General features: G+C 34.5%; 1 pseudogene; it reads right to left on the bottom strand.

Annotated features, from left to right (window-relative positions):
* Nucleotides 1-3,887: 3,887 nt before the first annotated feature.
* LOC141491285 (protein C1orf43 homolog pseudogene) lies at nt 3,888-4,681 on the bottom strand (annotated as a pseudogene).
* Between the last annotated feature and the right edge of the window lie 472 nt (nt 4,682-5,153).

The raw sequence follows: 5,153 nt of genomic DNA, 5'->3' as shown, positions 1-5,153 counted from the left end.
TTTATATTGACATCATGTCAGTCTTTGAATAAAAGATTGAACTAAAAAGGTGATGTTTTTGAAAATCATGGGTTGTTAATGGATGACCTAGATGGCATGAATTGCAAATAGACTCCTTTGTTCCACACCAGAATAGGCTGTTTATATTAAGTATATGTGAAGTTGAAAAACTCACTAAATTTAAAGTCACAGGAGCATAGAATCAGTCATGGCTGAGATTTTGGAAATAGTCTGATGCCCTTATTTCTTACAATCAAGACTATAGTTCATCACTACCATAGTGATGCTTCCTAGGTTATATAAAAAAGGGGGAAAAAGAAGTGATATTTACACCCAGAATCTTTTACAACATCCCCAGAATTTTGAACATCATATCATAGTGAAATTATATATTATAATTAACTTTATTGAGGCAACAATAAGCTGTTCACGATGCTAATTTTCATCTAAATTCAGAAAATGTAAAATTTTGTTCAATTCAACAAATATTTATATATTTTATAATATATAGGCAATGCACTAACTACTAATAATATAGAAAAAACATGGGCCAACTAGGTAGCAAATGAATAGAACACTGGCCCTGGAGTCAAGAGGACCGGAGTTCAAATTTGACCTCAGACATTTGAAACTTACTTATTTTTGTGACCTTGGGCAAGTCATTTAATCCCCATTGCCTTGGAAAAGCCCACCACCCCTCAAACAAAAATAAATATATAGAAAAAATAAAAATAAGCGATTACTACAGGAAGTTGATATTTTACCTGGGAATACTAAATATGTAGACTAATATTTTGTTTCTAAATTAGATACATAGCTACAAATAAAGAAATTATATAGGATATAAAATTCTACATGTAATAGATCTATGCTTAGCATGGATATATATATATGTATATATATATATGTATATATATATATATACATATATATATATATATATGTATGTATTAGATTGCTTTCTGTCAGGGGGAGGAGAGAGAGAAAGGTAGGAGGAAGAAAAATGTGAAACTCAAATCCTTGCTAAAAGAAAATGATTCTAAAAACAACCATTGCATGTTGTTTGAACAACAAATAAATAAAAATATGCTTTTAAAATTTCATGTGCAGGCAATAGTGTATTTATAAATGTTTAAGAAACCACTTTCTGAAAAATATGAATATACACAAATATGTATATATATATATATATACATATTTGTGTATATTGTGTATATATATATATATGACACAGTTTTAAATTTAATCTGACCAAATTACAAATTCTGAAAATCAAGGGAGAGATTAATAAAATTGAAAGCAAGAAAATCATTGATCTCAAAAATAAAATTAATAGGTGGCTTTATGAAAAAACCAATACAATGGACAAATCTTTGTTTTATATGATTTTTTTTTAAGAAAAGAAAGAAGATAAACTAATTACTAGTTTCAAAAGTGAAAAGAATGAACTAACCATCAATGAAAGTATATAGAGATAATTCTGAGCTACTTTCCAAACTGTATACCAATAACTTAGATAACATGAATGAAATGGATGAATATTTAAAAAATAAAAAACTGCCTAGATTAACAGAAAAACAAATAAATGACTTAAATAGCCCCTTTTCAGAAGAAAAAAATGAAGAAACCCTCAATAAATTCCCTTAGAAAAAGTCTCCAGATCCAGATGTATTTACAAGTGAATTCCACCAAACATTTAAAAATCAGTTAATTTTTATTGGACACAAACTACTTAAAAAACTAGGAAAGGAAGGAGTTCTGACAAATTCCTTTTATTACAACAACATGGTGCTGATACTTAAAAAGGAAGAACCAAAACGCAAAGAAAGTAAGAGTTCAATCACCTTAATGAATATTGATGCAAAAAAACCTTTTTTTGTTTTTTTGCAAGGCAGTGGGGTTAAGTGATTTGCCTGCTGTCACACAGCAAGGTAATTTTTAAATTTCTGAGGCTAGATTTGAACTCGGGTCCTCCTTACTTCAGGGCCAGTGCTCTAACCACTGCACAACCTAGCTGCCCCGACTCAAAAATCTTAAATAAAATTCTAGCAATGAGACAACACCAAGTTATTACTAGGATTATACACCATGATCAGGTAGCATGTATAACAAATAGACAGGGATGGTACAACATTAGAAAAACAAGATATAATCAAAACATATCAATAGTGAAACCAACAGAAATAATATGTTTATCTCAATAGATGATGAAAAAGCCTTTGATAAAATACAACATCCATTCCCATTAAAAACACTAGAGAGTATAGGAATAAATGGAGTTTTCATTAAAGTAAAAAATACTATCTATCTAAAACTATCAAGAAATATTATATTTAATGGGAATAAACTGGTACCATTTCCAGTAAAATCAGGGGTGAAACAAAGATGACCATTATCACCATTACTATTCAAAATAGTATTAGAAATGCTAGATGTAGCAATAAGAAAAGAAAGAGAAATTGAAGGAATCAGACATGGCAATGAGGAAGAAAAACTTTCACTCTTTGCAGAAGATGTGATGGGATTCTTAGAGAATCCAGGAAAATCATCTAAAAGAGAAATTATATTTATAGTACCTATAGACAACATTAAATACTTGGGAATCTACCTCCCAAGACAAATAAGAAACTGTATGAACACAATTATAAAGCACATTTTCCATAAAGTCTACTATAAATAATTGGAAAAATGCCAAATGCTTATGGTTAGGTCAAGCTAAAATAATAAAAATGACAATTGTACCCAAATTAAATTACTTATTCAATGTCATACCAATTAAGCTACCAAATAACTGCTTTACCTAGCTGGGGGTGAAAAAGTCGCAAAATTCAACTGGAGCAACAAAAGGACAAGAATAGCAAATGAACTGATTAAAAAAATGTAAAGTGGCCTACCTCCGGCAGATCTACAGCTATACTATAAAGCCACAGTCTTCAAAACTACCTGGTACTAGTTAAGAAATAGATTAATGGATCGGTGGATTCGGATGGGTTCAAAAGGGATCACAGTAAATGACTACAGAATTCTGGTATCTGACAAAACCAAAGACATCAGCTTCGGGGACGAGACTTCATTATTTGAAAAAAAAAAATGGTTGGCAAAACTGGAAAATAGTATGGCAAAAGCTAGGCATAGATCCCCATCTCACACCCTATACCAAAATAAGGTCAAAGTGACTAAAGGATTTAGGCATAAAGAGTGACATGACAGAAAATAAATAGACCAAGAAATCCTCTATCTATCAGATCTATGGAAAGGGAATACATTTTATAAATTTTTTCAGCTGTTTTATTAACTAACCATTTTATAAAGAAAGACTAGTACAGTGACTTCTTGGGGAGGGAGGGGAAGGAATTAGTGGCTATATCACATCAGTTCCTCTTAGTCTCATCTTGATTGCAAGGCAGTACACTAAACACCACATAAATTTGAATAGGGTTTGGTTTAATTATAACACCCTAGCTCCTGTCCACCCTTTTCACCCCACAACTTTAAATAATACATCCATGGGCTAGAGTCCCCATCCAGGTATGTAAGATATGGTTTCCACTTCTAACATCACAAGTGCCCCCTCTCCTACCCCCACTAACTAACCTATTTAGAATAAATCTGTCTTTGGGAGAGGTCAAAACATAATCATGATCAATAATAAATTGTGTAAGGAGGAAGTGACACAGACAGAAAAAAAAATATGTGGATTCAACTCCATAAAAATGCTTTTGGAGTGGGGGATTTCTGAGGGCCTCATGGAACTTCAAGTCGTATAACAGATCAGAGGGATAAGCTAAGGAAGGACTTCCAGAAACACATTTCAAAAATTCTGGGCATAATATATCACTGCTCTGTCTCCTGCCCTGGAGAAATCCCTGGGTACTAAGACTGGAATCTCATAGTAGAACCATATTGACTATGACTATCCCCAAATTCAGTCCGAGAGTGCTCTCTAGGGTGTTGTAGTTATCCTTAAAACTCTTCAACTCTAGAAAGTGCTTAGCTCTTTTACTCTTCCGGCTGGAGGGCAGAGAGGTGACTTGGATAGTTGTTGGGGAAGACACTTCAGGAGACTGTGTTAGATCCATAGCTGCTGATTGGAGCTGACGCTGGGTACTTCGACCTGGAGCTTTGACAGCAGCAGCCAGTTCACTCAGTGCTTCCTGATAGTGTAGATTATTCAGTCTGGCCAAAGGCACCAGTTCCATATTGAGCTGTTTCATACCCATCTAGCAGGGTATCAATGAGAGCTTTGCAGACACCCTTGAAGGGGGTACTTGTGTTTCACAGGTCCAGCAGATAGGAGCGGAAATTCTTGCCCATTAGAGAATGAGGATGCCGGCCTTCTGAATGGAATGGGATCTCAGAAGCACAAATGGCATCCAATGCTTTCATTCTGTACAAGTAGTTGTAGCAATGTTGATTTCCTGGTGTCTCCAGCTGCAAAAGTCTGGCATCACCCTCTTCAAGAAGCTGGGGTTCATACTTTACATCCTGGACCTTGGATAGTCAGATGTCGATCTCTTCCTTCAGATCCTTGGGAGCATTGTGTCCCACAGGGACATGAGGACCTCTTGAGACTTCATGATCTGCCTCTTCACAAAAATGAACAGCAGCACAAATACCAAGCTCCCATAGGCCATCACCAGCACCACGTTCTCCCCGGACAGCAGTTACTGCTGGACGCCATGGTCGTCCTCCAGCTTTGTTAGCTTGGGCTCCTTAGCAAAAAGGGCCCTAGAGCTCTGGGATGGGCCCTGGCCATTTCCTTATGGGGGAAGCCAAAGCTGGGTCCTGTTGGAAAACATGGCAGCCAGGGAGAGCCAAGGGAATAAATTTTTGACCAAACAAGTATTAGAACACATTATTAACTGTAAAATGAATGATTTTGACTATATTAATTTAAAAATCATTTCTGCCAAAATTAGAAGGAAAGAAGAAAACTGGGAAAAAAATCTTCACCAGTAGGAGTTATGATAAAAGTCTCATTTTTACAATATATAAAAAACTGCATCAAATTAATAAGGTCACAAGTCATTCCCTGACTGATAAATTGTCAAAGGACATGAACAAAAGTTTTCAAATGAAGAAAATAAAGCTATAGGAAATCATATTAAAAAAATACTGCAAATCATTTTTAATTATAGAAATGCAAATTAAAT

The sequence above is a fragment of the Macrotis lagotis genome, chromosome 1, assembly GCF_037893015.1.
Source record: "Macrotis lagotis isolate mMagLag1 chromosome 1, bilby.v1.9.chrom.fasta, whole genome shotgun sequence".
Taxonomy (NCBI): Eukaryota; Metazoa; Chordata; class Mammalia; order Peramelemorphia; family Peramelidae; genus Macrotis; species Macrotis lagotis.
This window is presented reverse-complemented; position numbering and strand designations above follow the sequence as displayed.